General features: G+C 48.2%; 1 pseudogene; it reads right to left on the bottom strand.

The window, feature by feature from the left end:
- Nucleotides 1–5,220: 5,220 nt before the first annotated feature.
- Nucleotides 5,221–7,933, bottom strand: LOC122466906 (annotated as a pseudogene).
- Between the last annotated feature and the right edge of the window lie 15,032 nt (nucleotides 7,934–22,965).

Below are 22,965 nucleotides of genomic sequence, written 5' to 3'. Positions count from 1 at the left end.
CCAAAGCCCTGTTAAGCCCTAGTCTCCCTGGGTTGGCATCTGGCTTTTTAAATCCTTGTCATTTTTAGGAGTATGATAATTATCACCTCTTGCCCGCTGAATGGGCTTTTTCAGATGCTGAGAATGTCTTTAGGCAGAACGAAAAAAGTGGATTCGAAATGATCAGTTTGCTTTGGAGGCCGTCGGGCACTTGGGTTTTCGAATCTCAGAATTTCCACGGGGGGCTCTCAACTGGGCTTCGAATTTTCCTTGCGCGCCTCTTGGCAGGGAGCCCCAAACAGCCTTATTTCCACACCCTCGTTTTAGAAGAAGACCGATGACTTTGATTGCAGGGGGGATGACCCCACTGATTTGGGGACTGCCTCGGTGGGCAGGAAAGTAGGGAGATCTTCCAGACTTTTTATTTGGAAAATCACAACCTGGGTTGGCAGCAACAGATAGGAAAAAAAAAAAAAAGTGATATTACCAAAAAGCAAGTTAGTGACAGGACTTTACCAGGCCACCTCCAGCTTAAGCCCCTCGAATGCAATACCGAAAGTGGCTTCCTTAGCAAAATCCTTAACCACCCAATCAGTCAAGCCATCTGATAACTGCTTATCTTTTCTAATGCGATTGAGATTCTGTTTGATGCCCCTTTGCATTCCAATCGCAAAGCTCATCTTAGGTAAGCACCTTGAGGAGAAAAAAAATTCATGAGCCTCAGCTTCTGCATGCACAGAATTTTCTCTTCACAATAGAAGGAAACATGTTAAGCTGGGTGGGGGTGGGGTGGGGGTGTGGAGGCGGTTGAAAATCTTTGAAAGGGAGGGGTACGGTGTTCAGTTTACACGCAGTGCACACACACACACAGCAAGGTGCAACACTTTATTCCGGCTAATGGCTGGGAAACAATATAAAAAAAAAAAGCCTATTTCACGAGGCATAAGAATGTTATGCGACTATATTTCCATCTCCGTTAAGAAAACTTTATCGTGGGGCGCCTGGGTGGCTCAGTCGGTTGGGCGGCCGACTTCGGCTCAGGTCATGATCTCGCGGTCCGTGAGTTCGAGCCCCGCGTCGGGCGGGCTCTGTGCTGACCTGCTCAGAGCCTGGAGCCTGTTTCGGATTCTGTGTCTCCCTCTCTCTCTGACCCTCCCCCGTTCATGCTCTGTCTCTCTCTGTCTCAAAAATAAATAAACGTTAAAAAAAGAAAAGAAAACTTGATCGTAACGCAGCGCCCAGCCTCTGGGGCTAAAATAGTGAAGCAAAGCGATCCTATGACCCAGGGAAACATGGGAGATGAACCAGTTACTCTGTTCTCCATTTTCGGCCCCCTAACTAGGCAGGAAGAGTGAAAAACGTGTGTAAGGGAAGATATCCAGAATTTGTGATGATCGGAACTTGAGGTTCCCCCCCACCCCCCCGCATTCACAGTCCCTTTCATGATCGGCTCTAAAGTGAGACAGAAGTGGGGCGCCTGGGTGGCTCAGTCAGCTGAGCATTCGACCCGACTTTGGCTCAGGTCATGATCTCGCCGTTGTGGGATCGAACCCCTTGTCAGGCCCTGCGCTGAGTGTGGAGCCTCCTTAAGATTCTCTCTCCCTCTGCCCCTGCCCTCTGCTTGTGCACGCCTGCTCTCTCTCTTTCTCTCAAAAAAAAAAAAAAAAAAAAAGGTGGGGGGACAGAAGCAGAGTGCCCTCTCATAACAATAAAATAAATGGGAATAGCCTGGCACACAGTAGGTCCTCAAAAGAATCTTAGCTGTCGGTTTTTTTTTTTTTAATGTTTATTTATTTTGAGATGGGGGGGGCGGGGAGAGGCAGAGAGAGAGGGAGAGAGAGAATCCTGTGAAATCATGACCTGAGCTGAAATCGAGTCGGAGGCTTAACTGACTGAGCTACCCAGGTGCCCCTCTAATCTGTGTCTTTATATTTAAAGTTGGTTTTTTGGCCCCTGTCTTTTTTTTTTTTTTTCTTAGAGAGGGGCATCGAAAGAGAGAGAAAGAGCATCCCGAGCAGGCTCCATGCTCGGCCGGGGAGCCCAAGGCGGGGCTCGATCCCAGGACTCAACTGACAGGCAACTGACTGACCCACCCAGGTGGCCTGGCTCTTGCCTTTTTATGCAGCCCGACAAGCTCCGGTTTTTTTAATCGGAATGTTTAGGTCATTTACACATTTATACTTACAGTGATTTTTTTCTATGGTTGGAATTAAGTCTGCTATCTCGCTCTTTGTTTGCTATTGTCTCATCTTTTTATTTTTTCTTGCTTTCTTTTGGATTGAGTTTTTAAAAACATTTTTTTTTAAGTTCAGTTTTTTTTTGTTTTTGTTTTTGTTTTGGAGACAGAGTGAGAGAGCAGGGGAGGGACGCAGAGAGAGAGAGAGAGAGAGAGAGAGAGAGGGAGGGAGAGAGGAAATCCCAAGTGGGCTCCATGCTAATACCATGCAGGGGCTCAATCCCATGAACCCGTAGAGCGTGACCTGAGCGGAAATCAAGAGTCAGACGCTCCACCGACAGAGCCGCCCACGTAGCCCATCGTTCAAACCTTTTTGCCCACTTTTTAACAACTCTGGAATCTGGATAACCTCTGTGATCAATTTATTTTGAAATAAAAAACAAATGGCCCCCCCAAAATAAAACCAAACTCGGAAAGTTCAACTTGTTTCGAGTTCAGTGACCAGGTAGCAAGGGTGGGAGACAAATCTGAGAATATTTTCTGGAATTTATTGAATTTCAAGTACCTGAGGAAGAAAATGGGTCTTTCAGGTTTGAGGCTACACAGGTTTGAGGCTACCTCTTGGTAAGTGGGTTTAGAAAATAATTCTCATAGCGAATGGCCAGGGGGAGCTGAATTCTGATGTTGTGCTGTTCCTCCCCAGCACGGTACGTCTTCTCATGGTTGTGTTCTCAGAGCTTATCACAATGACTAGCATCGAATCACTGTGCAATAGACAGGAGTAAGCATGAGAGGCTGGGTCAAACCCTTCAGTGCCAGGAATTCAGCATCCAAATTTAAACCTGGTCACTGTTGGTACCAATATGCAACCAGAGTTCCCCTCCCCTCTGCCTTTTTTTTTTTTTTTTAAAGATTTTACATTTAATTTTGTTTTGTTTTGTTTTTAAGTTTATATTTGAAAGAGAGAGAGAGAGAGAGGGAGAGCAGAAGAGGGGGCAGAGAGAGAGGGAGACACAGAATCCAAAGTGGGCTCCAGGTTCTGAGCTGTCAGCCCAGAGCCCCCCACGGGGCTCAAACTCACCAACGGTGAGATCATGACCTCAGACGAAGTCGGACGTTTAAATGACTGAGTCACCAGGCACCCCAAGATTTTAACTCTAAGTAATCTCTACACTCAACATGGGGTTCAAACTCACAACCTCAAGATCAAGAGTCACGTCTCCACCAACTGCGCCAGCCAGGCACCCCTCCATTTTTTTTTTTTTTAAAGAATACTCTAAATATAAAGCTAGGAGGCCACTACTTTCTTTCCCCCTACAATTGCCAGCCCATCTCTCTTCCCAAATTGAATTTCTGGGTATATGTGAATCGGTATTGTGAGGATGGCCATTACGGGGAGGGAGAGAAATCTCTGTGCCTTCCTGATAAGGCCACTAAGTAGATCTAATGTCTGGGACAGAGCTGAAGTGGAGGATAACTTGGACCTAAAGGCATCCAATTTGGGGAGTTTTCCTTAACCTTTAAGGCTAAGTTTATTCTCCATGCTAACTCTGGCAGAGGAGCCCCAAGGTGTGCTCTGATAGGCTCAGTGTGAGCCCTTGCTCATCTCTGAACCAATCAGGGAGGCACTGTTGGTAGGAGACTGGAATAGAGCTCTCTAATTGGCTGATCTCTGGGTGAGTGGGTGGGGGAGACACAATAAGACACCTTGATTGGCAGTCTCCCCATGGTCCAGGTGGGGAGGGAGTTCTCCAAGGAAAGCAGAGTGGCCATGGAAGTAACCTTGCTGGAAGACAGGAGCAATCTATTGCCCAACCCCAGGGGCCATCATTCTCAGAGAATCACACGGACGTAAATGTCCTTCGTCCTTGCACAAATTGTGTGTGTGTGTGTGTGTGTGTGTGTGTGTGTGTGTTCACTTACTTTAATAACACTACATTTACCATGTTATCACCACGGAATGTAAATTCAGGTCAGACAAGAAAATTCCACAAGTGCAATAAAGCATTCTGAAATATACCAAAGTTTGTGTATAATGTCTGACCAAACCACCTTGCTGACAAATCACTAATCACTTCGATTATAGGTAATTTGTTCACATCTATGCTTCTTACAAAGAAACATAAACAAATTTCATACATTTAAAAAGTGTTTTCCATTTACCTTTGCGTTAGTCCTTAAAATACACATTCCCATTTCCAGATGACATTTAAAAATTATTCTAATACAACAGCAGCATAAATATAATTCTGCAGTTATAAAAAAAAAGCTAAACTGGGACCCATACTTAAGTTATTCTCAGGTGTACACATGATTCTGAAATAAATACTACTTCTAAGCAGCTGTCATCAGGTTTTTAGGTTTGGTTTAAACACACACACACACACACGTTCGGTTGTGGGCAAGCATATTCTATGCATTGCTCTGAAAGGGGTCTAAGAGCCAACCAGCCCTAGAAACTGAAGTACTCGACCAGTCTGCAAAACAGGCAGAAAAAAGTTAAATTACACAGGATTCCTACAGAACATCCAAAGCATGTGACAATCTGCAGCCACTGGGAGGAGTTCGGGATTGCCAAGTTGTTCTCTTTGCCACTCATTTCGTCAGAAGACTTTAAGAAGATGCACGTTTTACCACTAACGAGTACGTTTATAAGTGACGTGTTTCCTTTGGGCTAATGTGACTCCCCGGAATGACCCGGCTAACTAGTCATTAGTAATTTGGTTACCAGGCAAATTGAGCCTGCAAGAAAGGAAGACAATATTTAAATTCCCACGTTGTTGTCTGACCCACTCAAGCCATTTATTTTCAACATATAAACTCAACATGAGATGTACAGAGCAAGCACCACCACCAACACCAGGATGGCTTCTCTTTTTCTTTTTAAATGTTTTTTTTTTTTTTTTTTGGAATGTTTATTTTTGCGAAAGAGAGAGAGAGAGAGAGACGGAGCATGAGTGGGGAGGGGCAGAGAGCGAGGGAGACCCAGAATCCGAAGGAGGCTCCAGGCTCTGAGCGGTCGGCACAGAGCCCAACGCGGGGGTTCGAACTCACAAACCGCGAGATCATGACCTGAGCCGAAGTCGGACGCCCAACCGACGGAGCCACCCAGGCGCCCCATGACAGCTTCTCTTTTTCCAAGGTTTAGGTTTTGCCCAGAATTCCTTACACATGGAATAGCCCTTACCCAGGGTCATTGCTCCCACGACAAAGCCTTGGGCTGCCACGCGCACGTGGATCAGCTGAACACACCTTCTTAGTACCTCCCCTGCTCTTCAATTGATATGGTCCATACGCAACAATTGCCGAAAAGCCTACCATTCCGCCGGGAACAAACGGTGCCTCCCTAGCCTTTTGCATCCCTGATCATCATACGAAGAAAGAGAAACATCCGTGCCGGCGGACAAAGTGACTGAAGGATCTGCAACGACAAGAACTCTCAAGCTCCAACCGGTTCCCGTCCTTGCACAAAATTCTAAAAATGCCACCTCGGTTGCCCTGCGTTAACACAGTAAAGCAGACTCACCCAACAGGAGGCACTTCAGTCTCCGAGTACTTCTAGGTGATGGGCCTTCCTCTGCTTTAGTCCGGATGTGGCTTCTCAGGAGCTGGCAGCCTATGAGCAAATGATGCATTTATTTACCTCCAAATCATACACGTCCGTTATTGATTTCAAAACAGTATATAACGTGAAGGCATAACCTGATGATGGGGACCCAATCACTCTACAGATCTGTACTGAGTTCCCAGCAGCACACCAGACTCCTGCTTTTTGTTTGGAAGTAAACTCTGAACCCAACGTGGGGCTTGAACTCACGACCCCAAGATCAAGAGTCCCATGCTCGGGCTGCTGGGTGGCTCAGCTGGTTCAGCGGGCGACTCTTGGTTTCGGCTCAGGTCACAGTCTCACGGCTGGGGGGTGAAAGCCCTGTGGGGGGGCTCTGCGCTGACATCCGAGGAGGCTGCTCGGGATCCTTTCTTTCCCTTGCTCTCTGCCCCTCCCCAGGGGAGTGCACGCACACGTGCTCCCTCCCTCCCTCCGCCAATAAATAAATAAAATAAAATAAAATAAAAAAGGAGTCCCATGTGTTATTGACTAAGCCAGCCAGGAGCCCCTAGTATAAATTGTTTTCCGTACCCGGGCTCTTGGCTGCTTTTCACTCTGGGTCCTCGTTTTAAAAGGTAGCTGCTACTACCCTTCCACCACTTGTGGTGTCAGTTAGGTAGCCGCTGAGTTTTAAGGATGCTGCCTCTGGAGCGGGACACTGAGCAACTAAGACGCGTCCATGGCCCTTCCCCTTTGGGAGCAAGCAGCCTGTCCGGGAAGGCAGGACCGTCTCACGTGAACGGCAGAGCGGGAGTCCTTCCCGAAGGTGGACGACAAGGGACATCTCAGCCACTCGCGAGCCTCTTTGAGCCTCTTCCCCATTAGCAGACTGTTTTCCACTCATGCGGCTTCTTTGGGTTTCCAGAAAACAGCAGGACTGCTTCCCAAATCCCACAGGCGTTCCCTTACGGTAACGGACTCCGGCAGAAAACAGATATCGGGCACCTGCTCTTTGTCATGCCTGGTCGTGAGCAAAGGGGGTGGGGGAGTGATCGAGGCCAACAAGGTGCTGACGTTCGGAAGGGAAAGAACAACACACACACGCCCAGAAATAGAAACGTAGCACATCAGGAAGTGATACGGTTCCCAGGAAAGACACGGCCAGGTAAGGGCGAGTGTGGGCCTTTTAAAATAGGTCTGAAGTGAAGTCTATTCACCTGCCCTCGAATGTGGGCTGGACTGAGAGCCCACATCTAACAGAATGTGGTAAAGCCGTGTGGTGTGGTTTCCAAGGATACAGATTCTGTCTGGCCCTCTTCGATGTCCTGGGACACTCGCTCTTAGAATCCGGCTACCACACTGGGAGGAAACTCGGGCCACGTGGAGAGGCCATGCTGAGGGTTCCAGGTGACAGCCAGCCTGTGAGTGAGAGGCCTTCAGGTGATCTCAGGCCTCAGCCTTTTTGCCTTCCAGCTGAGGTCCCGATCAGTGTGGAGAGAGAGAAGCCATTCCGCCCTGTGCCCTTTCTGAATCTGTGGCCCACGGAAACCAAGTGAGATGATAAATCATTACTACTGCTGTAAGCCATCAAGTTTGGGGATAATCTGTTATGCAATAAGGGATCATGAATGCAGGGGGAGGCGAGTGAAAGAAGGTGGAGGGTGGCAGGGGGTGACGGCTAAATAGGATGGTTGAGGGGCCAGCGGAGCAGAGACCTGAATCAAGTGGAGAGCGAGTGATGCAGATAGAGAAGAGCTTTCAAGGGACAAGAGCACGTGCAAAGGCCCCGTGGCAGGAACGTGCTTGTGGTTCTGGTTGGCATAGCTGGAGAGATGTGGGAGAGATGGAGGGGTAGGGAGCGAAGTCAGAGAGATGGGACAGGTGTTGCAGATTATGTCTGACCAGCGATCAGAATTAAGCAGAGTGACAGTGCGACCTGGGCCAAGGTTTCAGATGGTTATTCTGGCTGCTGCACAGAAAACAGTCACCAGTAGGGAAGCCCAGTGGTTACTTGCCCTTAGAGCCGTGGAGGGCTAGCACAGTGGAGGTGAGAAGTAGTGAGTCTCTGGATATCGCAAGGCAGTGTTGACAGGACTCACCTTTTGACTGGGTGCAGGGTAGGAGACAAGGGGAAGCTGGCAGGTCGACGAGCCTCCGACGGAGCCGGGATCCTGCTTGAAGTGCTCCCAGCGCGGTCCACGGGCCAGCGGCCCCAGCAACACCTGCATCATGTGGGTGCTTGCTGGAAGTGGGGACGCTCGGGCTCCAACACCACCTGCCGACATTTAACGGGATCCCCGGGTGGTCCCGGTGCACATCGCACTTTTGAGAAGTGCTTTTCGAGGTTCCTGCTCACTCTTGGCTGCACGTTGGAAAAGGTCTGGAAAGCTTCTAAGAAACACCGCAATGCCTAGGATCGGGAGCGGAGGGGGGTCGGCCCGGCAGTTTTCAAAGCTCCCCGGGTGATTCTAATTCTTAGATTCTCCTCCAGCTCGTCAGCGAATTCCACTGGTTCCGCCACAAAAATACATCCCGTGTCTGACCACCTCTGATCCCCTCCGTCACCGCCACTTTTGTCCCGGATGCCATCATCCCCTACCTGGATGTCGGGATTTCACAGGCCCCCGGAATACCCAGTCAGGACGGGGACCAGTACCTTAGGCCAGTGGCTCTCAAACCTCAGCGTTTCTCAGCAAGTGCGAAAATCTCTCGGGGGGGGTTTGTGCAAACGCTCACTGTGGGCCGGCACCCCCAGAGTCTCTGATTTAGTAAGTCGGGCGCGGGGACCGAGAATTTGCTTTTATGACAAGTTTACAGGTGCTGCTGACGCTGCTGGCCTGGGACCACATTTGGAGCACCACGGTGGAATAGTTTCGGGCAAGCACCGCTTCCGGCTGGAGCACGTGGAATGAATTACTACGTGAATTACTACGTGGAATCCGACCGCCCTTCTAAGACCTGACCCCGCAGAGCACTGCCTTGATCCATTTCCAGAAAGGTCTCCCCTGATCCAGATCAGGGCAGGTGCTGCGTGAATTGAAATGAACTCATCTCTTCGTCTAGGTTGGCCGGGGTAGAAAAGGGAACTGTTTGGACGGGCAGGATTCAGACCAGGATAAGTGAGGAGAAGGGGAGAAGGTGGCTTTTCCAGGACGCTTGGGATCCAAGCTCCAGGGGAAGCAATGGGGTAGAGAGTTGACAGAGGAATGAGGCCAGGAGGGAGAAGGCTCTGGGATCTCCAAGTAGTTAACAACTACCCCACCGGGAAGGACCCTGCTTGCCAGGAAAGGAGAATACCTGTGGTCCAGACAGAAAAACTCAAAACGAGATAGTTCACTTTGTCCTTGGCCGACACTTTCCAGCCTCACTGGGATCAAGACATAAGTACACTTGTGTATGAAATGTGCCTAACGGGTCAGAGTACCCAGGCTGGAAATTGGTTCACTACGTTCCATTAATAGAGTGGATTCATGGGTGCCTGGCTGGCTCAGCCCATAGAGCATGCGGCTCTTGATCTTGGGGTAGCAAGTGCGAGCCCCATGTTGGGTATAGAGATCACTTAAAAATAAAATCTTAAAAAGAATAAATAAATGAGAATGGATTCAAAATTACTTCTGGAATAATAGCGCCCACTCTCACTTCCTTTTAGAAAAAAAATTTTTTTGTAAACATTTATTTTTGAGAGACAGAGACAGGGCATGAGCAGGGGAGGGGCAGAGAGGGAGAGGGAGACACAGAATCCAAAGCAGGCTCCGACCTGTCAGCACAGAGCCTGACGCGGGGCTTGAACCCACGAACCCTGAGTTCATGACCTGAGCCGAAGTCGGACGCTTAACCGACTAAGCCACCCAGGCGCCCTGCCCACTCTCACTTCTGATAACATTTTAAAATTAACTCTTCCTTTTTGGGGATGTACGTTTCGATGTGTTTCAACACATATACCGATTTGTGTAACCACCATTACGATCAGAACACACAACGGCCCCAGCACCCCAAAGGACTACTTTGTGCTACCCCTTTCCAGTCACACCCTCCTCCCAGCCCTAAGCTGGGACTGTAGACCTGAGTCTACACTGGGGAGAAGTGAACGGAGCCGTGAAGATCAAAGACACGTGGGCTCAGAGACCCAACAGATCAAGAGAGAGACGTCAGGTAACCGAAGCACCTACAGGTGCAGCCTGGAGTGCTGGGTCGAGAAGGGCTCTGAGGCACCTAGGCACAGGTGAAGAGTGCGGCGATCGATTAGCGATGTCTCTCACGGTCACAGGCTGGTGGTGAGGGGTCCACGTGCTGGCTGGTATTGTCAGGGTCAGGGCTGGATTGCCTACCACAGGAGCATGGGGAAGGGCCCAGGGAATGAAAGAAAGAAACCCCAAGCCCAAACCGGGCACCCACGTGTGTTGTGTATTAGATCTGAGGTACTTCACCTTTGAATCGTTTACACCGTTTTTCTTTCATTGTGCTCGGAGACATCAGAAAGCATGGCTTCCTTATAAATGCATAAAATCTTGGGGGAAGAAAAACCGGATAAGTTATGTCCATCTGGGTATTTATATAAGTGCTTAAAACCCCAGATTGATTACAATTCGGAGCTATCCCAGAGGGCCTCAAACACAACAATACTGAAAGGAAGCGAGTTAATCATCAAAGAGAAAACTAGGAAACAACTTGATGACCCAGCAGTAGGAGACCGTGGGCTGTCCAGAGGAGAGCCGTCTACAAAGAGGCACCGGGAGGGAATTTTGGGGGCTGACGGAACTCTTCTGAATCCTAATTGTGTGTTGGTCACACAACTGTCAGAGTGCGTCAAAACTCATAGAATGTAGACACATATGCAAAGTGGATAATAAAAGAAACCCCTAAAGTCTTTTTATTTTATTTTTTAAATTTTTTTTCCACCTTTATTTATTTTTGAGACAGAGAGAGACAGAGCATGAACGGGGGAGGGTCAGAGAGAGAGAGACACAGACTCTGAAACAGGCTCCAGGCTCTGAGCTGTGAGCACAGAGCCCGACGCGGGGCTCGAACTCATGGACCACAAGATCACGACCTGAGCTGAAGTCGGATGCTTAACCGACTGAGTCACCCAGGCGCCCCGCCTAAACTCTGTTTAAATATGATGCTATAGAACTTTGTCAAAATGGGGTACACCCATCTCTGGGTGTAGGCAAGATGACTGACAACAATATGCAGATGAACATTTGAATTGTATTAGTTATGTATTTATATTCATTCCTATTAGAAGAATGTATAGCTAGTTCATCAAGCCCACACTTTCGAGAAGACAACTGCATAACGTTAGGCTAAGAAAAAAAATGTGAGTTGCTTTAAAGGAAAATATTAAGTATCTGTACAGCCATTAAACACATAAGCAAAATTTAGATTGGGATACGGGAATAAGGCTGGGAAAACACTGTTCAAAGGCTCTGCCCTCGTGGCATTCACAATGTAGCAGATGCAGAAAAACACGTTAGGGATCTGCAAAGAATTTCGTGCAGTCACAAAAAATTCGAAAAATGGGTTACAGAACATATATTCAGAATGATGTCAATTTTATAAAAGAAGTGAGCAGTCATGCAGAGGAAACTAAATTAAAGACATTCAATGTTAACACCACCTATCTGGAAAAAGAGTTCTGGTTTTTGGGGGGTTTTTTTAGTTCTATTTTTTTTTAAAGTTTTTATTTACTTAATTTCTACACCCAACGCGGGGCTCAAATTCACAACCCCAAGATCAAGAGTCACATGGTCTTCCGACTGAGCCTACCAGGCACCTTGGAAAAATAGTTTTGAAGATACACTATTTGCATTTCCTTTTGTCCTTATGGCAGCAAAGACAGAGAGCCAAATTATGTGTGTTAAGTCCCTTGACATCTTTCCCTTATGTATGGTTATGCTACCAACTAAATATACAGTTAGTTTCGTTAATTTTTTATTCTCTTTTCAAGTTTTGGGGATTGCTTTCTTTTTTTAATTAAAGAATTTTTTTTTTTAATGTTTATTTTTGAGACGGAGACAGAGTGCAAGAGGGGGAGGGGCAGAGAGAGAGGGAGACACAGAATCGGAAACAGGCTCCAGGCTCTGAGCTGTCAGCACAGAGCCCAACACGGGGCTCGAACTCACAGACCGTGATATCATGACCTGAGCCGAAGTCGGACGCTTAACCGACTGAGCCACCCAGGCGCCCCCGTGATTTTTTTCATGTAGGCAGACAAGTATATGTATTTGTGTCTTGCCCCCCGTCCAAGATGGTGAGCAGCAAAAGAGGCAGACACACTTCTCCCGGCCTTTCCCGCAGGGCAGTGTGCTTTGGGGACCCCTCTGTGGTGGGGAACACAAACAGATATTCCTCGTTCCTGTGGAGCCTTGGTCGTGTGGAGGCACCGTGGTTAATGGATCCTGGCCGCTGGTGATGACTGGGTCCCTTTCAAAGATGGAGGAAAACCTTCCTGAAGACCCAGGCAGGTTTGTTGTCCTGTCTCACCGGCTAGAATGATGTCAAGCCCAGAACTGTACTCACTGCCCAACAGGACACGCAGGACCACCGTTCCTCTTTGGGGATACGGCTCCCCGGGAGGAGGTGGGCCTGGGAGCTGGGAGGCACCAGCCTGCTTCCCTCTTGGGCCTCAGTTTCCTCAAGTGCATAAGAAAGGGTTTGAAAGAGAGGAGTCTTTCCAAGCTTCTGCTTCTACTCACCTGTGAATCCCCTTGTATAATTACTTAATATTTTCTTTTAAGCTATCTCTATTTGGACTCCCTTTTTTATATCTAGCCTCATCCTCGCAAATAATACCTGTAAGGTGGTCTTAATTGGCTTGTTGTATATTTTTCTTGTCTTCCTTCCTTTCTTTCTTTCCTTCCTTCCTCTTTCTTTCTTTCTTTCTTTCCTTCCTTCCTTCCTTTCTCTTTCTTTCTTTCTTTCTTTCTTTCTTTCTTTCTTTCTTTCTTCAATTTAAGTAGGCTTCACACCCCACATGGGGCTTGAACTCACAACCCTGAGATCAAGACCTGAGCAGAGATGAAGAGTCAGACCCTCAACCCACTGAGCCACCCAGGTGCCCCTTGTTCTATATTTTTCTAAAAGCCATTAAAATGTATACATAATTATTTCAGTAAAAACAGTTTATCAGTATACTACCTAAAATTATCTCAGTTGTACCACTAGTAAAATGTGTACCGCCATTTAGGAATTACTGAAATAAATCGACTTTAGGATTCCTTTCCAAAATCCACTGTCCCAGGATTTTTTATTGCATGGCGAAAGAAAAAAAAAAAGAACGTGCTGAAAACAAAATAAGATTAGGAAAAATATCGCTGAAAATGCAACGTGATGGGGCACCTGGCTGGCTCTGTGGGAAGAACAGCAGTTCTTGATGTTGGGGTCGTGAGTTCAAGCCCCATATTGGGTGTAGAGATGAATAAATCAAATAAATAAACTTTAGAAAAATGCAGCGTGCTATACTGGATTGGGTCCTGGAACAGGAAGCAGAACATCAGTGGGAAATGGATGCAATCGTAATGAACTGCAGAGTTGAGTCAATAGTATTTTACTCAAGTTAATTTCTCAATTTTGACAAATGTACCATTGTATGTAAGATGTTACGATTAGGGGAAAATGAGTGAAGAGTATGTGAGATCTCTTGGGGCGCCTGGGTGGCTCAGTCGGTTAAGCGTCTGACTCTTGGTTTCCGCTCGTGGTCATGATCTCACGGTTTTGTGAGTTCGAGCCCCACATGGGGCTCTGCACCGGCAGCGAGGAGCCTGCTGGGGATTCTCTCCCTCTCCCTCTTTCTCTGCCCCTCCCCCACTCACGCTGTCGCTGTCTCTCTCAAAATAAATAAGTAAACTTAGAAAAAAAAAAGACTGTGTGAGAACCCTCAATTCTATCTTTGCAATTTTCCTGTGAAATTAAAATTATTCCCAAATAAGAAATACATTTTATTTTGTTATTAAAAAAAATTTTTTTTTAATATTTATTTTTGACAGAAAGAGAGAGAGAGAGAGAGAGAGAGAGACAGCACGAGTGGGGGAGGGGCAGAGAGAGAGGGAGACCCAGAATCCGAAGCAGGCTCCAGGCTCTGAACTGTCAGCACAGAGCCCGACACGGGGCTTGAACTCACAAACCGCGAGATCATGACCTGAGCCGAAGGCGGACGCTGAACCGACTGAGCCACCCAGGCGCCCCAGAAATACATTTTAAAAAGATAAGTTCTGAAGTTGGAACGACCTTTCAGCTTTTAGGTATCTGTTGCTGCCCTTAACGATAGTCGCTGACATGACTACCTGTGGAATTTCTATAAACAGCTTTGGGACTAGGCAAGTATTGAAGTGTTCAGGTAGCTCCAAAACAGATAATAGAGATTCTCAGATGGAGAAAAGGTGATCTGGACGTTTTCTCCCCCTTTAGCATTCTAAAAAAAAAAAAAAAAAAAGCTTCACCGTGACCTTGAGACATTCTCCTTCGGGTACCGTGAGATTCAGGGCCCTGGCACCACAGGACGCTCCCACGAACCAATCCATGCATATGGATCAGGGGCCAGATAGCCTACTTGTGTTTCCAGAAATCTGGGGGGCACCACTTCCCAAGGAGAGGATGTAGCCTCTTTGAAATTTGACTCTTGAAAAGTCGGGCTGCTGGACATTCACAAGGAAGAAAGGAAAGTGCAGGTCAGTAAGACTTGCTGAAAATAAAACACGCATTAGCATAGAGAATTCCCCATAACCAAGATTAATGCCTTTTAAAGCCAAACTAGAGCACAGAGGTATATCTTTTAGGCTCATTGCCACTAGCAGATTGCAGAGAAAAAGAAAGACAGGCTTGGGGGCGGGGGTTGGACAAGACCCACGTACAGAACCGCAAAGAACAGGAGTGAATAGAAATAACCCTGGAGTTATGCAGAGAATTTAATCAGCACGGGGCTCGGGTTTATTAGGCATGTATTTGAAATTTAAATATGTTCTGGGGACAATGCCTTTTGACGGCGTGGCCAGGAGCTTGCCCAATTGGAGTCCGGCAAGTTTATTAAGAGGAAGGTGTGCTCAAACAAAAATAACAGGGTAAGGGCTCCCCCTTCTTGGACAGCCACGCGGAAAAGACTTCTGTGGAATCCCAACTCTTTACCCGACACACCCTGCGTCTAGGACTGTATTTACTCAGCAGGCACCCTTTCTCCCCTTTAAAATTTTTATTTGTGATTAGCAGTTACTCATTGCACAGCTATTTAGGGAGATTTTAATATCCTTGCATATGGTGCTTTTTCCCAGAACTGCAATACTGATGTCTCTCTTCGTTTCCGATGCTTCTGTTTGGGTAATATTTTGGCATTAAAAATATGCACCCAGAAGAACTGGCGAGTGGAGATATTCCCAGAGACATTAATATTTCAAATCAACGGTGCACTGGTTTAAAAAGCTTTCTGATGATGCCCCTTACCTGTTCATAACCCTTTCAACGTATGACGTTGTGGTTAGGCAGGTAGAATCTGGAATACGATTGTCTGGATCCAAACCCACATCCAAACCCTCCTCCAGCTTGATCTTGGCCAAGTTGCTTAACACTCTGTGCCTCATTTCTTCATTTATAAAATGGGGGTAATAGCACTGCCCACCTTGTTGGGTTGTTTTAAGGATGTGCATGTGCCTAACATATGCATGCGTGTAAGTGTGTGCATATACATACCGCATAGATCACATTACATATGCATGTGTATATACAGCAGGTACAGTTGTATGCACAGCATGTTGAGAAAATTCTCAATCGATGGGAGCTACGGTCGTTTCGGCTTTTCTTAGTTGGTACCACTGAGGCTCTGCTGTGCTCCCGTATTCCCCAGAGCTGGTCTGGCCATGGGAGACCGGAAGAGCGTGGGACGAAGGCAGCCAGTGGGGAGACCACAGAGAAGTGTGGCTGGAGAAAAAGAGGGCTAGAGGGCCAGGCTCAGAGCCAGCCCTTCTCCTGGAGCCTGGCAAACCCCTCGCCCCAGAGCTGGTCTGTCAGCTGATCCATTATCTCAACCTCTCACAGACTGTCCCAAGACCATTTATTGTAACCACGACTGACCTTCCCATCACTCCCACCTGGGACGACTCGGGCCAGTAGCTCAGATGGACCTCAATCCTTGACGATGGTCCCCTTTTGGCTGGCACAGCATCTAAGGACAAAGCAGAGAAGGCAATGTTAACGATAGTTCACTTTGACGACAATAAAACACGGCTGTTGTCGATACTACCCAAAGCAATCTACATATTCAACGCGGTCCCTATCAAAATAACACCAGCATTCCTCACAGAGCTAGAATAAAGAATCCTAAAATTTGTATGGAACCAGGAAAGACCCCGAATAGCCAACGCAATCCTGAAAAAGAAAACCAAAGCAGGAGGCATCACAATCCAGGACGTCAAGCTATACTACAAAGCTGTAATCATCAAGACAGTATGGTACTGGCACAAGAACAGACACTCAGGTCAATGGAACAGAAGAGAGAACCCAGAAATGGACCCACAAACGTATGGCCAACTCATCTGTGACAAAGCAGGCAAGAATATCCAATGGAATAGAGACAGTCTCTCCAGCAAGTGGTGCTGGGAAAACTGGACAGCGACACGCAGAAGAATGAACCTGGACCCCATTCTTACCCCAGACACAAAAATAAACTCAAAATGGATGAGAGACCTCAATGTAAGACAGGAAGCCATCAAAATCCTTGAGGAGAAAGCAGGCAACAATCTCTTTGACCTTGGCTGCAGCAAATTCTTATTTGACATGTCTCCAGAGGCAAGGGAAACATAGTGAAAATGAACTATTGGGACCTCATCAAGATAAAAAGTTTCTGCACAGCGAAGGAAACAATCAGCAAAACTAAAAGGCAAACGACATATCAGATAAAGGGTTAATATCCAAAATCTATAAAGAACGTATCAAACTCAACACCCCCCAAAAATGAATTATCCAGTGAAGAAATCGGCAAAAGACACGAATAGACACTTCTCCAAAGAAGACATCCAGATGGCTAACAGAAACATGAAAAAATGCTCCACATCACTCATCATCAGGGAAAGACAAATCAAAACCACCATGAGATAGCACCTCACACCTGTCAGGATGGCTCACATTCACAACTTGGGCAACAACAGATGTTGGCAAGGATGCGGAGAAAGAGGATCTCTTTGCACTGCTGGTGGGAATGCACACTGGTGCAGCCACTCTGGAAACCAGTATGGAGGTTCCTCAAGAAATTAAAAATAGAACTACCCCATGACCCAGCAACTGCACTACTAGGCATTTATCCTCGGGATACAGGTGTGCTGTTTTGAAGGGACACGTGCACCCCCATGTTTAAAGCAGCACCATCGACAATAGCCAAAGTATGGAAAGAGCCCAAATGTCCATATATACAATGGAGTATTACTCGGCAATGAAAAAGAGTGAGATCTTCCCATTTGCAATTACGTGTATGGAACTGGAGGGTATTATGCGAAATTAGTCAGAGAAAGACAAATATCCTATGACTTCACTCATATGAGGACTTTACGACACAAATTAACATAAGGGAAGGGGAATAAAAATAATGTAAAAACAGGGAGGGGGACAAAACATAAGAGACTTTTATTTATTTATTTATTTTTTTAATTAAAAAATTTTTTTTTCAACGTTTATTTATTTGTGGGACAGAGAGAGACAGAGCATGAACGGGGGAGGGGCAGAGAGAGAGGGAGACACAGCATCGGAAACAGGCTCCAGGCTCCGAGCCATCAGCCCAGAGCCCGACGCGGGGCTCGAACTCCCGGACCCAGCGAGATCGTGACTTGGCTGAAGTCGGACGCTTCACCGACTGCGCCACCCAGGCGCCCCCATAAGAGACTTTTAAATAGAACAGACTGAGGGGCGCTGGAGGGGCTGTGGGTGGGGGGATGGGCTAAATGGGCAAGAGGCATTAAGGGGGGCACTTGTTGGGATGAGTACCGGGTGTCGTATGCAGGGGATGAATCACTGGATTCTACTCCCAAACTCATTATGTTAACTAACTTGGATGTAAATTTAAAAAAACCAACCCCCCCCCCCCCCCCCCGCCTCCCTGCCCAAAACCCACGGCTGTTAATTCAGCAAGATAATACTGTAGGGAAGGCAAAACTCTACCTCTTAGGGTCTCTGGCTTGGTCTGAGGATAAAGTTGAGACAAGGCAGATTAACAGGAGAAACCCAGATTTTATTTAATAATTAGTTTTCACAGAGACACGGGAGTCTTGGGGACGCTTTGCCTTGATCTGCCCCACGTGGTTGTCCCCACGCTGTGCTGCTCTTCTGAGGCGTATGGTTATGTCTCCCATTAAAAACAGAACGGGGGCACCTGGGTGGCTCAGGGGGTCAAGCGTTGGATTCTTGGTTTCAGCTCAGGCCTTGATCTCGTGGTTCCTGGGATCGAGCCCCGCATCGGGCTCTGCACTGTCGGCTTGGAATTCGGTCTGCCCGTGCCCCGTTCACTCTCGCGCGCGCACACCTGAGTGTCTTTGCGACGTGGAGCCAGCTTTCCCCCGAGTGACAGATCCGAGAGAGAGGCAGGCTGGTAGCCACGTTGACTTTGTTTTCTTTTTTAAGTAGAATACCTCATTTTATTCACATTTATTGTGGCAACTGGCCTCACCCGATTCATATCATCTCCCTTGTTTCTAATATATACATACACGTTTTTTTTTTTTCCTGTCATTGAGATAAATTCACATACCATCAAATTCACCCTTTTAAAGTTCACCATCCAGGGGCGCCCGGGGGGCTCCGTCGGTTGAGTGTCCGACTTGGACTCGGGTAACGATTTTGCAGTTGGTGAGTTCGAGCCCGGCGCCGGGCTCTGTGCTGACCGCTCGGAGCCTGGAGCCTGCTTCGGATTCTGTGTCTCCCTCGCTCTCTGCCCCTCCCCCGCTTGTGCTCTGTCCCTCTCGGTCTCTCAAAAATAAATAAACGTAAAAAAGAAAAGTACACTATTTGGTGTTGTTTTAGCATATTCACCAAGTTGCCAAATCATCACTGCTAATTCCAGACACACGTCTTTTATGACCTTGTCTCCAAGTCACAGACCTACACTTCTGCCATATCCTGTTGGTTAACAGGCCAGACCTATTCAGGGTGGCAGGCAGGGATGATTGGGACCGTCTGGGAGAATGGGTAGCACAGTGCTTAGTAGAATTGGAATCAATGAATGCGTGAATGACTTTGTTAACCAAAGGGGAATGAAGCCAGACATTGAAGAGACCAACCCACCTTGTTAAACCCGATGGCCAGTTAATTCTCAGAGCTCGTCTTTCCGATCCTGCGACATAGCATCCGATGAGCATGCGACATAACGCGTCCTCCTCGAAACACGGTCTGGGCTTCCAGGATATGGCATTTGCCCGGTTTGCCTCCCAGTTCACAAGCCACTCCTGTGTGTCTCATGCTGGTTCTCCCTCATCGTCCTGCCCTTGTTGGGCTGCCGGGCCCAGAGCTCAGTCCTGGGACTTTCTGTCCTCCGTTGACACCCACTCCTTTCATGGTCTCATCCAGCCTCTAAGGCTGGAAACGTCATCTGTCCATCAGCAAGGCGCCAGCTCACTCACACCTGTCCCCGAACTCCGGGCTCAGGTAGCCACTGCCTCTGGGCACCTCCTCGTAGGCCCAGAGAAGCTCTCAAAGTAACGCGTTGGAGACCAAACAGCTGGTGTCCCTCACACCGGCCGTCCTTACACGATCCTCCAGCTTGGCTCAAGGCAACGCTATCCGGCCACCCGGCAAGAAAACAGGGGACTTCCTTGACTCCTTCCTTTCTCTGCCGTGCCCACGCAATCCACCCATCCATTTCCTCCTTCACCATGTTTACACTCTGAGCAGCCTCTCCCTCTCCATTGCTCCCATCCCACCCAAGTCTCCATTGCTCCCATCCCACTCAAGTCCCCATTGCTCCCATCCCACCCAAGTCTCCATTGCTCCCATCCCACCCAAGTCTCCATTGCTCCCATCCCACCCAAGTCTCCATTGCTCCCATCCCACCCAAGTCCCCATTGCTCCCATCCCACCCAAGTCTCCATTGCTCCCATCCCACCCAAGTCTCCATTGCTCCCATCCCACCCAAGTCTCCATTGCTCCCATCCCACCCAAGTCTCCATTGCTCCCATCCCACCCAAGTCTCCATTGCTCCCATCCCACCCAAGTCCCCATTGCTCCCATCCCACCCAAGTCTCCATTGCTCCCATCCCACCCAAGTCTCCATTGCTCCCATCCCACCCAAGTCTCCATTGCTCCCATCCCACCCAAGTCTCCATTGCTCCCATCCCACCCAAGTCCCCATTGCTCCCATCCCACCCAAGTCTCCATTGCTCCCATCCCACCCAAGTCTCCATTGCTCCCATCCCACCCAAGTCTCCATTGCTCCCATCCCACCCAAGTCTCCATTGCTCCCATCCCACCCAAGTCTCCATTGCTCCCATCCCACCCAAGTCTCCATTGCTCCCATCCCACCCAAGTCTCCATTGCTCCCATCCCACCCAAGTCCCCATTGCTCCCATCCCACCCAAGTCCCCATTGCTCCCATCCCACCCAAGTCTCCATTGCTCCCATCCCACCCAAGTCTCCATTGCTCCCATCCCACCCAAGTCTCCATTGCTCCCATCCCACCCAAGTCTCCATTGCTCCCATCCCACCCAAGTCTCCATTGCTCCCATCCCACCCAAGTCCCCATTGCTCCCATCCCACCCAAGTCTCCATTGCTCCCATCCCACCCAAGTCTCCATTGCTCCCATCCCACCCAAGTCTCCATTGCTCCCATCCCACCCAAGTCTCCATTGCTCCCATCCCACCCAAGTCTCCATTGCTCCCATCCCACTCAAGTACAGCGTTGGCCTCCTAGCGGCTCTCCTGCGACTCCTTCTGATCCCTCCCCAACGTTGTTCTATGCAGAGCAGGCAGAAGGGTCCTGTGAAGATTCGGGGCGGTGACATGGCCCTGACATGCCCAAGTCAGGAAAAGCCATTTCCGCGGCTCTCCCGGAGCTCTCTCCCCGCCCGCTCCACCAGCCATACCAACCTCCTCGCGCCACCAGTGCCCCAGGCATGATCCCACCTCTGGGCCTTTGCACTGGTGAGTCCCTCAGTCTGGAACACTTTCCGCCAGATACCTCCAGGCCTCCCTCCCTCCCTTGTTCTGCTCATCTTTCCCAATACCTTCTCTGTGACCTTCGCCGACCACCAGATATAAAATGGCAGACCCTACCCCTCACTCCGGGTTCCCCGGTCTTCGATTTCAATCCATAGCTTGTCCGGCTAACAGGTTACACCTTCTACTTGGACTATTTTGTGTCTTGTTTGCGTCCCCTCCCTCACCGCCACATCGTGAGCGCTGTGAGATCAGGGACTTTGCTTCATCTGCTGCTCTAGCATACGGTATCTAGCACCTGGTGGGGCTCAACCATTTTTGTTGGATGACTACTATCTGTCCACTTGACTACTATCTATGTCACCTTCTAGAAGAGTCCAAGGAAGGCACTGTGTCTGTTTCTGCTTCATCCTGCACCTGGTAGCATAATGGTTGTTCAAAACGTTTTGTTGGGTGACCCTCCATGGCCCTGTAAGGGTTTCCGCTGCCCTCCCTATAGCAGAAGTGAGAGCCGCCGACTACATTGGCCCAGCTGGTTACCTGTAGCTATGTGAGCGAGTGAGCTGACTGTGGCCAGACCTGCCCATTTGTCCAAAGAACCAGTGATCTTTTTTTTTTTTTTTTGAGAGAGAGAGAGAGAGAGAGACAGAATGAGTGGGGGAGGGGCAGAGAGCGAGGAGAGAGAGAATCCCAAGCAGGTTCCTCACTCAGTGCAGAGCCCAATTTGGGGCTCGAACTCACGAACCGTGACATCACGACCTGAGCAACAATCCAGAGTCAGATGCTTCACCGACTGAGCCACCCAGGTGCAACCCCCCGGCGATCTGAATTCTTCTGGGAATGCACCGAAGTTTTAAACGTTAGCAAGTGATTTAACATGTTCACAAATCAGCTCTGGTTTTCTTCATGACACCTCCCGCCGGCCCCAGCGCTCAGTGGCTTAATACAACCACCACGCGTGGGGCTCATCCCATCCAGGGCGGCTCAGCTGACCTCTCCAGATCAAATCATCCTTCCAGGGGACACGGGTTGGAATCTACACTGGGAGCAAGTAGAGAGGGCTTTTGTACTGAAGGAGGAAAACTTCTCCATCCCAGAAAAGGGTGGCATGAAATTAAGGTGACAAGGGAAAAGAGAGTCATGAGCCACCGGCTGAATAATTCAGCTTAATCCCCAGGAAGTGATTATCAAAGCATTAGGAAGGTGTTGGTGTGGACATGGCTGAAATAGCCTGGCAGGATGGGAACAAATTCATGTTGCAGGTGACAGGCCCCAGGGCAGCCCGTTCTGGATGCAATAATGACTGTATTACATGACGGGGGATAAATAGCGATGGATACAGTGAACCAGAGCCCCCAAAGTAGGAGGAGCCCACACTTTGTGAGGCTATCCGGCTCACAAGTCACTTCCATTTTCTGAGACTCTCTGTATATATACATTCTATATATACACAGAATAATTTATATACATTCTGTATAAACTCTACACAGAGTATGTAATATATTCAGCATATACAATACAGGATATTCTGTATACATAATATATAACCATAATTATATATTAACATAACAACAATATACATTGTATTAGGTATATGATATATTCTGTATAGATACAGAAACATTAAAATATAGCTATTGCAACTCAACTGTGTGATATGCAATACTGTAGAATATTTTATTTTATTATATTTATGTATGCATTTACTCTTTTTTTTATTTATTAATTTTTTTAAATTTTTTTAAAAATTTATTTATTTTTGAGACAGAGAGAGACAGAGCATGAACGGGGGAGGGGCAGAGAGAGAGGGAGACACAGAATCTGAAACAGGCTCCAGGCTCTGAGCAGTCAGCACAGAGCCCGACGCGGGGCTCGAACTCACATACCGCGAGATCGTGACCTGAGCCGAAGTCGGACGCCCAACCGACTGAGCCGCCCAGGCGCCCCTGTATTTACTCTTTCAAGCAAGCCTCACGCCCAGCGCAGAGCCCGCCATGGGGCTTGAACTCACTACCCGAAGATCAAGACCTGAGCTGAGATCAAGAGTCAAATGTTGAGGGGCGCCTGGGGGGCTCAGTCCCTTAAGCGTCCGACTTCAGCTCAGGTCATGATTTCATGGTTCGTGAGTTTGAGCCCTGCACTG

Source organism: Prionailurus bengalensis, chromosome A3 (genome assembly GCF_016509475.1).
Source record: "Prionailurus bengalensis isolate Pbe53 chromosome A3, Fcat_Pben_1.1_paternal_pri, whole genome shotgun sequence".
In the NCBI taxonomy this organism is placed as follows: Eukaryota; Metazoa; Chordata; class Mammalia; order Carnivora; family Felidae; genus Prionailurus; species Prionailurus bengalensis.
This window is presented reverse-complemented; position numbering and strand designations above follow the sequence as displayed.